General features: G+C 47.1%; 1 protein-coding gene across 1 annotated transcript in view; it reads right to left on the reverse strand.

Annotated features, from left to right (window-relative positions):
- LOC139750157 (uncharacterized) overlaps positions 1 to 13,873 on the reverse strand; it is a 223,209-nt gene that overhangs the window by 195,963 nt on the left and 13,373 nt on the right. The window lies entirely within an intron of this gene.

Raw genomic sequence — 13,873 nt, forward strand, 5'->3', positions numbered from 1 at the left:
TGTCCGTTGTAACTAACACTCAGCGGATTAATGTAATAGATTTTTTTCAGCTTGCATGCGCACCACGTCTCCAGCTCTTTCTCTTCATAGATATATGAGAAAAAAATTGAACCCCTCACGTTCTCCATTTTCAATGATTTAGGGCAAATTACTGACCATAATGACCATTCCCCATATATTCTGGATATATTTTTTCACTTCTAATCCTTCGTGCTGTACCAACACAATCTTGCCCCCAACTGGTTCATCAGATCACACATTCATAAATGTATCTATTATAACGGCATCTTCCCCTCAGGCGTAAATACAGCTCCCTCACCAAAGCCGACTGGAATAATTTACGAAAATTCTTTTCTGATTTTCCTTGGGTAAATTACTGTCTCTTATGTGGTGATGCTTCTGTTTCTGTCAAACGCATAGCAGGGGTCATTCTTAACGGGAATGGAAGTATTTTATCCCCTCTTACCCCATGACGACCTCTTCATCCAATCCATGGTTCAACCGATCCTGTTCTGAGGCCAATTCAGGCAAGGGGTCAGGCATATCGGGCTTGGAAAAACTCTCCTTCCTCCGACTCCCATTCAGCTTTTACTCAAAGGACGTGCGATAACCTCTCCTCGTCATCGACTGAGAGGTGATGGTGAGGGAAGGTGTGGTAGCTCGGAGGGACGGTTTGGTGGTGGTGGCGGTGGAGGAGGAGGGTGTGGCTGGCCAGGGTGGAGGAGCGTGATTGATGGTGAGGGGCGGGGTGGTAGTCCCCCGGCAGGAGCGGGGCAGAGGAAGGCGTGGCGTGGCGTGGCTTGTACTTCCTATAATCAGGAAGAGGAGCAGAGAGAAGACCTTCGTCCATGTCTCCATTCCTGGCGCTACGGTGCTGGGACGTTCAAGCAAGAACGAACGAAAATAAGGATTTACCATCATTTTCTTCCACATCCGCTCGTCGCTTCCCGCGTCAGCGAGGTGGCGCCAGGAACAAAGCGTGAGCCTTCTTCCAGGAGGATGAGAACCCCTCGCTTGGCTCCTCCTCCTTCTGCTCCAGGTTTTAGAGACAAAAAGGGGAGGAGGGGGTTTCCAGCCCCAACTTTAGCCCCTTCTAGTCGTTTTCTACGACACACACGGAATATACGTGGGAAGTCTTCTTTCTACCTGGGGACTGGAAAGAAAGAAAATGCCACACACGAGTCTCCTACATGTCGTTAAATGTGACTTAGAGGGAACACAGCCATGGGGTAGGGGGCCGCTGGAAAGACTTCCCTTCTGTGTTATCACTTTATAGAAGTAGGAACATAAAGGAGCCCAGGGATGAATTTTCCCCAAGGGCTCAGTCGTCTGTTCCTGACGCTGCCTTCCTATGGCGGGAAAGGAACTAGTAGTCGTAGTAGTAGTAGTAGTAGTAGTAGTAGTAGTAGTAGTAGTAATGATAATAATAATAATTATAATAATAATAATAATAACATTAATAATAATAATAATAATAATGATAATAATAATAATAATAATAATAATAATAATAATAATAATAATGTCATAACTGCAATTATCATACTACAACAACCATAATAATAATACAGAACGGAGCAGGTGGGTCAAGCGTTCCCCCACCCCCGGAGCATATAACCCTCCTTTCCATACCTACGACTTTCTCCTCCTCACCACACACCCAGGAGTCCTCCAACACATCCCTCCCAAGTTCCTTGAACTCCCAGAACCTTCCCCTCCCCAATCAACAGACAAGGGAGATTCTCGTGGCCTTCACCCACACAGCCAGAGAATCCTACCTGGGCCTCCCGCTCCCTGACCAGCGTTTGCCTCCTGCACCATCACTACCTAACAATCATCACTACAGCAATAAAAACTACTCTCACACTACAGCTTTCACTAAAAATTACCACTACAGTATTAACTAAGGAGACCATTCGTACCTCTGCAACAACTACCATGACTATCTATTCCTTACGTTCTTAACTACTACAAAATTACTACCACTACACAGTGGCAAGTACTACAACAGAAAAACTGCCACTACAGTAACTACATTTGTACCCATCACTATGGTCATAACTACCTATTGTAGTAATAACCACTATCTTCTACGGTAACTACGCAACAGCTACCATACAGTATAAACTACCACTACAGAAACAGCAACCGCTCAAGTATTACCGTAACTATCGCTACAGGGATACAACAAGTACCACTCCATAATAACTACACCTAACCATAACACTTACTCCGGCCACCACAGTAATCATCACAGCTGTCATTATGACCACTACAGTCACAGTTACTACAGTAATACCTACCATTAGAGTCATAACTGGTGTTGCGACAGTAAGATCTACCATTACAGTGATAGTCACTTCATTAATGAATTACTACGACAGTAATTATCACCAGTACAGAGAACTACTATTACTACTACTACTATAACCACTAGTATACTACACAGTAGCAGCACCACAACTCTATATCACCAGGAACCATAAACTCGTCCCTGTAAACGCCCGACCCATCATCAGTTCCGTATAACATAAGGGGAAAGTAAGAGATGCACAAAAACAGTCATCATTGTTGTGAAACGCCGAGAGTATCGTACCAAAACGGTTAACCACACATACAACGCTCAGCATGTGCGCCAGACGTAAGACTACATATTTTTTTTTCTCTCCATTTACTAAACTACTTTCTTTTCAGTAATTTACATTATAATATTCATATTCTGCTGGCGAATTCACAAAACAATCCACGATTAATGCTACGAGTCATTTGTCAGGGTAATATATTTGGTTATATACGAACTACAAGCCTAAAAAATATATAAAATAAAACAACATTATTGCCTCACATTACTTACTTCTAAATGATGACACATTTTTCTACAGTAAAAGTAATTACGAAAATATGGAGTATACATCGAGTACGTGAACGAGGAGCGAAAACAATATAATCTTTCAACATTTAAACGAATTACTAAATAATGTATCTCGTTACCAGAATTTCGCCGGGCGTAACCTTACGCAACGCAACTCGACAACGAGACTTTGCCTACGGCAGGTTTAGTGAGCGGCGCTCAGGGAGAGAGAGAGAGAGAGAGAGAGAGAGAGAGAGAGAGAGAGAGAGAGAGAGAGAGAGAGAGAGAGAGAGAGAGAGAGAGAGCCCATCAGGAGGTGCCTGGAATACGGTACAGACGAAGATGTCGGTAATTATCACAATAATTTCCACTCCCCTTCCTCCCCTGGCCCTTCCATCATCATGATTTCCTCTTTCCTCCCAGTTACCACCTGTTCTCCTATCTCTCGTCTGTACCATCTTGTAGCCAGGTGATATATCTCCCTGATAACACACGTTCCTTCCAGTTCCGTTATTATCTCCCGAGTAAATTTCTTTTCTCCGTTTTCCGTGAATCCTCTTTTCTCGCACTCGTATTCAACAAAACTGATCTCTTTAATCATTCCCTAGACCTAAATTTCAAAGCTTTTTAACAGCTTCGTATCATCGGCTGCACCATACCCTACTAAGCTTCATAGTAAGCTTCTTTTCCCCACCGTTACGTCAGCTTCATGCCGGGCTTATCTGTGGGCAGGCTTTTCTCTTTTGGTTGAAAGCTGGTCAGGCCGGGTTCAGGTGGTCAGGCTGGGTTCAGGCTGGTCAGGCCGGGTTCAGCCGCCCCGGGTCCTGGCCACAGTCTCCGGCGTGAGGTATGGCGCTACCTCAAGACTTGCAATGTTTTGATTTCTCCAAGTGTCTGGTCTTCAGCGAGTCCACACACCTCCCTCTATATTTCTTTAACCTTGAGTTTAAGTATGCGAGTTTGATATATATATATATATATATATATATATATATATATATATATATATATATATATATATATATATACATTCGTGTTTAATTACCTATTTGTACTGTATAGGGAGGGAGTTTTACGCTCGTGGTCCCTCCTGCCCATCTCCTGCACATTCTCCACCATCGTACCAGTACGTTGTCTGCATCAACTATGTCTCCAGACTTTCTACTCCATTCATCCACCACTTTCACACAAGTTCTTCTTTATATCTTTTTTTTTTTTTTAGCAAGTTTCATGCTTAATTTCATGCTATGTCCTCTTGTTTGCTCTACCCCAATATTTCGTGAACAAGTCCCTTTGCACTTTATCCATTTACCTTAACACCATTAAGGTTATGATCAGGTCACCCCTCACTCTTCTCTCTTCTTGTGGGTGCGTGTGATAGTTTTACACTCGTGTTGCCCCGTCTTAAGCTTAACCTTGCATATGTGTTATGTCTTTTTTTTTTTACTCCTACGTATGTATGGACACACACACACACACACACACACACACACACTCGCCTATGTCATTTGTGCTACGGGGAGAAAGCATTACACTCGCGTTGCCTCCTGTGTGTGTGTGTGTGTGTGTGTGTGTGTGTGTGTGTGTGTGTGCAGTGCCCCTCCTTGGCATTATCACCAGGGAACTGCCCGTAAATGGCACTGGCACAGAAAGTGACGAAGACATCGACCTGGCAATGTTCACTGCGCAGCTGATACACGATACTGAAGATGATGACGTCACTATCATGGTAACACCGGCAGTGATGGTGAGGGCCGGCGTGATGGTGAGGGCCGGCGTGATGGTGAGGGCCGGCGTGATGGTGAGGGCCGGCGTGATGGTGAGGGCCGGCGTGATGGTGATGGGGAAAGCTATGGTGATGGACGGTTGGCCATCTGAACCCGCTGGTCAGGTCAGGTCAGGTCAGGTCAGTGTAAGTAAACAGGCGTGTTCAAGGGAACCCCGATCATGACCTGTGGCAGCGTGGTGGCTTAAGGCCCCTCGACCCTTCACTAACCCGGCAGCCATTTTCTACCCAGAGAAAACGGGCTTAAAGCCACTTGGCGATGCAGGTGTGACCAGGGACGATCCCTGACGAAATGTGTCGATCCCCTGTGACATTTCACGACACCACTCCCCCCCCCCCCCCCCCCCCCCCCGTCAAGGTGCTGACCCCTCACGACCTCCGGTTAATTGCCAGAGATCATCCCAAGTCATCTCTGATGACCCCCAGGGTCGTTTGCGATCCCTGCCAGTAACTTACTACGACGATGACCTTGGATGACCTCCGGGTGACCTCGCTTGATAGCCTCCCTGATAGAGGACTACGATGACGCCCCTCGCGATTGCCTCGCGATATCTGATGACCTCGACCCTGACGATCGCTTCATCAACCTTTCTCATCTTTAATGATCCTATGAGAACTCCTGGGAGGCACGCCCTCCGCGTCCGGGGCCTACATACATCCTTTTATGGAGAATGATTCCACGCTGAGCTATGATGGTCGACGCTGCCCTACACCAGGTAAGGGCTAGTCAGCCTCACCCCCACACCAGGTAAGGGCTGGTCAGCCTCACCCCCACACCAGGTAAGGGCTGATCAGTCTCACCCTAACAGATGCTTTGAAGACCCACGACATAAGTTGGTATGTTCGCATGAGGTCAGAGGGAAGCCCGGCTCTCGTGAGGGCCGGGTGGGATAACAAGCCCAACCCCCTAGGCCCAGTGCCTAGGTCCCTCACCACCGGCGGGCCGCCCTAGAGCGTAGGGCCCGCACCTCCTGAGTTGTAGGGAGGTTTAATCCCTATCAACAAAGCGCATGAAGTGAGAGGCTGTGGGCAGATGACCCACCTCCTGTAATGAGCAGTTGATGGGACCAGATGAACAGATAATCCGGCAACTCCTCAAGACGACCTCCTCCCATGACATAGGACGACCCATCACAACTGTTGACCTGACCCTGAGTGACCTCCTGACTACGTCTGGTGATAGGCCATGACCTCCAGTCAACCTCGTCGATGTCTCCCGAAGGCTTATGTCTCCCGAAGCCATGCGGCGAAGGACGCCTCCTGAAGGGGACGACACGCCCTTCGAGGAGGCGGGCGGCCCACCCAAGCCCTCGGACCACGACGGTACGACCCTTAGTAATGATAGCGTGACCTCCGACCTGACTCTCAAGGATCGGGTCAAAGGCCAGGCCATCACAACTAGGGTCGTAACGTCGCGCTCTTTATGGTCGTACCGTCGTGCTTCAGGGGGTCGTACCGTCGTGCTTCAGGGGGTTGTACCGTCGTGCTGAAGGGGTCGTACCGTCGTGCTGATGGGGGTCGTATCGTCGTGCTGAAGGGGTCGTATCGTCGTGCTGAAGGGGTCGTACCGTCGTGCTGAAGGGGGTTGTACCGTCGTGCTGAAGGGGTCGTACCGTCGTGCTGATGGGGGTCGTATCGTCGTGCTGAAGGGGTCGTATCGTCGTGCTGAAGGGGTCGTACCGTCGAGCTTCAGGGGGTCGTACCGTCGTGCTGAAGGGGGTTGTACCGTCGCGCTTCAGGGGATCGTACCGTCGTGCTTCAGGGGGTCGTGCCGTCGCGCTTCAGGGGGTCGTGCCGTCGCGCTTCAGGGGGTAGTGCTGCTGTAATGATGGGGATGAGGGAAAAACTGAGAACTCCGGATGATGTCAGACGACCATGAACCATACACGTGACGACTTGTGACGACTCTCGCACGACCAACTGGCGAGGTCTTCGTCCCTGGGTTTTGATGAGGAGAGGCGAGGCGATAGGAAGGAAAACCTAACCAAGAGCAATGACCCCCAGAGAGGCGGCTACAGACCATCCCTCCTCCACCTCCCCAGAACACCCACAAACAGACACACACCCACACAACCACCCATCCTCCCAAAGGAAACCACACAAAAAGCTTCGTTCACCACACCGGCCCGTCCGTCCCACTCCAAGCCACACAACTCACAAGTAACCCTGTCCACTCCTACTACCACTTAACACTTAAAAAAAAACACTTTAGAACTTCTATGCATCATGTATATATCAGGACGTAAATGGGTGATTCAGGCGACACGGACGAGAAATGCCGGCAGGGACGAAGGTCAGTGGGAAAGTTTCACTAGCGGCCGTTCACCCCTGGAGGGCTGCATAGAAGTACCTGAAATGCTACGACGTTCACTACCACACGGGCGCCTCGCTCCGCCCCGCCACAACCTGCCACGTAGGGCATGGGGGAAGACCCTGGTCATGTGAGGGAGGGGGGTCGTTCGAAGGAGGGGAGGGGGAGGAGCTGCTAAGAGACATAGATAGATAAGGGAAATGTCCAGATACAGAGATTGTGTGAGTGGTGGTACAGAGGGGGAGGTAACCTGGCTACTTGTTGTGGTCATATGTCCTGACTATCCGGTGTCTGTCATACTCCCTGGCTGTCACACCCCCTGCCTGCCTGGCTCTCACACCCCCTGCCTGCCTGGCTGTCACACCCCCTGCCTGCCTGGCTCTCACACCCCCTGCCTGCCTGGCTCTCACACCCCCTGCCTGCCTGGCTCTCACACCCCCTGCCTGCCTGGCTCTCACACCCCCTGCCTGCCTGGCTGTCACACCCCCTGCCTGCCTGGCTGTCACACCCCCTGCCTGCCTGGCTCTCACACCCCCTGCCTGCCTGGCTGTCACACTCCCTGCCTGCCTGGCTGTCACATTCCCTACCAACTAAGCTGTCACACATCCTACCTGCCTTACTGTCACACTCTCCGCCTGTCTGACTGTCACACTTCACACCAGCTTGTCACACTCCCTGCCTACCAGTCTATCACACACTCTACCTGCCTGCCTACCTGTCTATCACACACTCTACCTGCCTGCCTCCCACATACCCAACCTACCTGACTGTCACGCACCGTACCCGCCAGGCTCGGAGTCAGGGTGCAGGTGTGTAGATGGCACGTCAAGGTGAGCGGAAGGACGGCCTACGGTGCTGAGGGCCTGCCTATGGGCGCCACCTGGACCCACCTGCTCACGCAACCGGCCCCGGTCGATGGCTGGCTCGTGGACCAGGGTGAGGGAGGACTCGTGGACCAGGGTGAGGGAGGACATGTAGAGGGAGGGAAGGGCAGATGATGGATACCAGCGTGAGGGAGGACATGTAGTGGGAGGGGGCAGTTGATGGATGCCACGGTGAGGGAGGACATGTAGAGAGGGAAGGGACGGACGATGGAAACCAGATTACGGGAGGACATGTATTAGAAGTTGGCGGATACCAGAGTGAGGGAGGTCATGTACAAGGAGGTGGAGGGAGGAGTGATGACGAGGTGAGGTAGAGGGAGGGAGTCCTCTAGCCGTGGCCCTGGCCAGCAGGACGCGTCAGGACTCCCCAACACACATCCTGGGGAGGACTGCTTATAGCGGAACAGGTGTTGCAGCCGTGGCAGGTGTGTGGCCCGTGTGGTGAAGGTATGCCGCTCATGACAGGTGTTGGCCCGTGTGGTGAAGGTGTACTGTTCATGACAGGTGTGAGATCCGTGTGGTGTGTTCTGTTTATGACAGGTGTGTGGCCCTTATTTATTTTGTAAAACACTTGACAGCTGTGAGACTTATGACAAGTGTGACACCCTTGTGACAGGTGTGAGACCATTGATAAGGTTGGGACTCATATGACACCTGCGTAGAGCTTATGACAGATGTCAGACCAATATTACAAGTGTGGGACTATATGACAGATGTGAGAACCTTGTGATTAAGTGTCAGGTGCTTGTGACAGGTGTGCAGTGACTGTGAGGCTCTGTGACTGGTGTTGTCACAGGTGTCAGGTCCTTGAGACACGAGCTTATGACACCTATTAGAACTCTATGACAACCGTAAGGTCCTTGACACGGGTGTGCACTACTTACAACACATAAAGTGCAACTTAAATTGTACTATCGCGCACGTGTAAGTAATTACGTCTATCATAAATCTTTACGACAGATGTTAAAGGCAGATGACTATGACCGCACAATCACTGAAACAGATGTACAGTGCTGGGCAGATGTTCACATTACTTACCATCCTATATTTGTGAGTTCTTGTGGGTTGTACGATATCTATGGAAGAGGACAGCTGTGACGTGGCTTTACAACAACTGTGAATAAATTGTACGATGATTTCAACTAATGGGATCGTAAATCAAACCAGCTGTGCAATGGTTATCCCAGGTGTACGATGAATATGGTTAAAGTGGTTGGGTAACTGTGTACTACCTGTGATTTGAGCTACTGTATCAGTTGTCAGATGCAAGGCTTTAGGCAAGGCAGTGGGATCCTTAATAAGCAAGATGGAACGGCCCTTGGGTATGATGGCTTGGCCTTTACCCAGGAGTTGTACCGATGTGTTCATGGGTATCGTCGATAAACAAATTAATGTATAAAATCGCAATTAAGAAATATTTTCAACTTCATTCCGAAATAAACGTTCAAAAACTTAAACTACAATCATCTGACTTCTTAAATCCGGGTAAAAGAAATTATCATGACAAAGTACGGTGTTTTGAACATTCTGGACGACTATAAAATAAAGATATAAAAAGATAAATGCACAGGTAGCAAGACTAAACGACGAGGCCAAATATTCCACCAAGAACTTCAAAGTTCCATTTGACATTTCAGCAACTGGACATCATGATGGTTGTGCGATAGTTCCGGAAGACTTACAAAACATGAGAGCTGTACGATAATTGTGGCAGCCTTGTCAAAATACGGTACTCTGGCCATCATTACCAACTGCGGCCAGGACCGGAGCGGCGGCTGGATCTATCATTCTAGGCGCTTCTGGTGAGGTGCGTGAGGCAGGGTCTATCGCCCGGGCTGGCAATAATGCCGCCCTTTCGCGCATGAGCGGCCGACGGTGGACATGGCGGCAAGCTCAGATCCGCTCGGCACTCCGGTGTTGTGAAACATATCGCATCCTGGGGTTGTGTCATTGTTGTAAAGGGATGTTTATACCTTCTAATTGCCGTCAAGACGAGTGGATTTACGCAAACGGAAGACGTGGGCCGCGCAAACACGGGGGTCGGTTATGTAACGGATAGGAAGAAGTGTCGGAAGCATGGAGGCTGTGTAACGTACGACAGATAAGTGCCAGGTGTACACGTCATGCCACATGTACACTATACGCACATGTGAACACGTATAACGCGAATTCTTTCCTGACCAACAAATGTGCACGGCCGCCACATACACAAGCGTTGTTATATAAGCTCATCTTCCTCACTCGAACGCACGAGTTGCATTCAAGAGTCGATGGCAAAAATGTTCTAAATACATACCAGTTCCAAACCTTATATATATATATATATATATATATATATATATATATATATATATATATATGACGATGGGCAGGAACTACCTACATCTGGCACCAGCAAAACACTCGAAGATTAAAAATGGCAAACACAGACTTTCATCAAAACAGTTGAACGTTATCTGGTCACCCAACAGTCGTGTGTCTCACCATAATTACACAAGAATTACAAGGATGAAGGGTGAAACGGCACAAAAAAGACATATATATCCCTGGGGATAGGGGAAAAAGAATACTTCCCACGTATTCCCTGCGTGTCGTAGAAGGCGACTAAAAGGGAAGGGAGCGGGGGGCTGGAAATCCTCCCCTCTTTTTTTTTTTTTTTCCAAAAGAAGGAACAGAGAAGGGGGCCAGGTGAGGATATTCCCTCAAAGGTCCAGTCCTCTGTTCTTAACGCTACCTCGCTGACGCGGGAAATGGCCAATAGTATGAAAGATATATATATATATATATATATATATATATATATATATATATATATATATATATATATATATATACTTTTTTAAGTTATAAGGATTGCAACACACTGGCAACGATGGCTACGTGTTCTGTATACTAAAATGTCATCTCCAGCCTTTACTGGTATACCGGCTCTTACAATAATAATATCATTATCAATAATATACAATGACAGAATAATAATAATAATAATAATAATAATAATAATAATAATAGGGAGTAGGTCAAACCACTATTTTCAAGCCTCATCTGACAATTCCAAAAAAGAAATGTAATTAGCAAAGTTTGTAATCGTTCACTTATGATCAGTTGCTGCGATGTTTAATTACTTTTTTATATCAAACTACTAGTATCATAGCCAACACAGGAAATCCTCGTTTGGTAAAAAGAAAAATATGTTTATACAACAGAGATTTCAACATGGCAGTAAGTGATAATCTGATAAGTAATGATCTCTCTCTCTCTCTCTCTCTCTCTCTCTCTCTCTCTCTCTCTCTCTCTCTCTCTCTCTCTCTCTCTCTCAGTCCATGGCTCCGAGAGAAAAACATATAATAATAATAATAACAATAATAACAATAATTGTTATCATTATAATCATAATAATAATTATCATTATTGATTATTATTATTATGATTATCTTATCATTATTCCTATTACCATTATTACTAAATAACACTATCGAAGACATATGAATAATCGTATATAAAAAAGGTATAAAATTAATGAGGATGTAAAGTTAATCGACACCGAAGTAGACAGAAGCTGACAGACAGACAGACATACAAGGGGGTACAGAGCCAAGGCCTCATAAGCTATTCACTTAATTGCGCACTTGACGGCGGTCCAATGCGTATGGAAAATCGGCAGATATCATTTTATATATATATATATATATATATACTACTCGCCATTTTCCGCGTTAGCGAGGTAGCGTTAAGAACGGGGGACTGAGCCTTTGAGGGAAATCCTCACTTGGCACCCCTTCTCTGTTCCTGCTTTTGGTAAATTAAAAAAACGAGAGGGGAGGATTTCCAGCCACCCACTCCCTCCCCTTTCACTCGCCTTCCAAGACACGCAGGGAATACGTGGGAAGTATTCTTTTCCCCTATCCCAGGGATTTATATATATATATATATATATACAAGTCACATCAGAGGTCAGGTTACCACACTCAGTCGTACCGTTGTATATTTTGAGCATCTTGACCTAAACATCCTCTACAGCATCTTAGTCCAAAAATTCTCTACAGCATCTAAGCCTAAGAACACATCTTCAGTACACAGGAAGGGCGGCGGACCATCGTAAGACATACGCAAGACGAACACAAGTAATCAAACATCTCTGGCAACTCGCCACACTAATGATAGAATCATCAACATCTTCCTCGAACAGCAGGGTTAATACTTCTCTCTCTGGCTGATCATCCATCTCCGTCATCATATCCTCGATTAAAACATCATGAGCCTCTCCCTAAACCTAACTGTCTTTCCTCGGGCACTTTTTTTTTTCTCAGAACGTGTGGATGTCAGTTCTAATCCTATCCTTCTGGATCAAGACGTCATCTCATCCTAGTCCTATCCACCCAAACTGAAGGAGTTTAATACCCTTTAATGGCTAAACGTGTTCCTCCGGCCAGTGTATATGCAACTTCCTTGGGGTCACGCTCGTTCCACTTATACACCTCCTCCACAGTCCTCGCCGATATATCATTAACACCATACATCAACGAATTAGGGAGGACCAGTGCGACGCATGCGTGTGATTCCTTATCCTTCGGCTTAATTCGAGACCTTTACATTATATATTCATGTAATTCAATAGGGGCGGCCGACGGCGCATTTCGTTTCGTTGGTATTTCATTAATTTTCATCCCTCTTAAATGCGTCGTTTTCTTTGGTAAGGTGGGGATCATTGGGTTCGTACCGAATAAGTTTATTTTCTACTGTAAGACACGATTCTACATCTTACTGCTGTCCTCATGACAAGTCTTCGGGCCGGTCTTAATTCAACTTATGGGTGAGGCTTCATGTTAATGGATTCACACAATGTTCTCTAGGCCAGTTGTCTATCTGTAATGATTTTAGTTCAAACGCCTAAGACACGGCGGGTCGAACATACTGGTTCATCCGCTTCGTGATATTGCTTCACTGTTTCACGAAGGGTGTGCCAACCTCCGAAGTGTTGGTCTTGTGGATGAAGCAGCTTCGTTTGGGAGGAATCTGACACATTAATATTCGTTGGTTTAAAGTAGGCCGAATAATACTTAAATACTTAATTAAGTTAAACACAATATATAAGGAACTACCCAATGATATCAAACTTCGATTACACAACCTTAAAAACGGAAATAGGTAGCGTCTTTAAAATACCTTAATTGGACATTGCACTAAACTACCTAATTGGGAAACGGAGCTAAACACCCTACAATACTAAGTTCTGGGAACTGATTTCTTAACTCTGACGACAGCGCTGAGCGACCTAATTCGAAATAACTTTACAGTTCCAGATTCGTGAAATGCCGTCGCAGGTTTAATGTGGCATTTTGCGACACCCACTACACTAAGAGATGAACACCATGGTGTGGCGAAGGTTTGGAACTACCTCATAACTTCACACAGCCATTAGAGTCTTACTGGTGATGACGGATGGTGGCAATTACAGCAGAGGTTTGAACGGCAGCCTCGCTCGAAATTCTCCCTCACCCCCTAACTCGGAGAAATCCACTGCGCACGCGCCAGGGCTGGGCACTGCGGTGTGGGGTCACGTATGTACGTACGAGCGACCACGAAGCTTACCTAACTGAGCACGATGGTAAGGCCCACGGGTGTGGGGCACAGGAGTCTTGACCTAATCCTTAAGGATTACATCAGTCCCCAGGCCACACCTTCGTTATGTACCAGAATCGTAACGTCGTGCTCAAAAGACCGTACCGTCGGACTTAAAGACCGCACCGTCAGACTTCAGCACCGTACCGTCGTGCTCAAAGATCGTACCGTCGTGCTTATGGATTCTCCGTAAGACAACTTCTAATCTCTGTGCCTGGACGTGAGGCACCCGGCTGTCGTGATGACTTATGCACAGTGTATGGCCAATGAATCAACCACATCGGTAACGTGCACCTTACTCACAGACTCATCACACTTTACTCATACTTTCCCCTGACTCAACACCCACTGGAGCTGGTTGATATTCAATAAAATAATAATAGTCCTGAGTAAAAATGACGTCAGGTTGATCTAATATC

The sequence above is a fragment of the Panulirus ornatus genome, chromosome 1 (genome assembly GCF_036320965.1).
Source record: "Panulirus ornatus isolate Po-2019 chromosome 1, ASM3632096v1, whole genome shotgun sequence".
In the NCBI taxonomy this organism is placed as follows: Eukaryota; Metazoa; Arthropoda; class Malacostraca; order Decapoda; family Palinuridae; genus Panulirus; species Panulirus ornatus.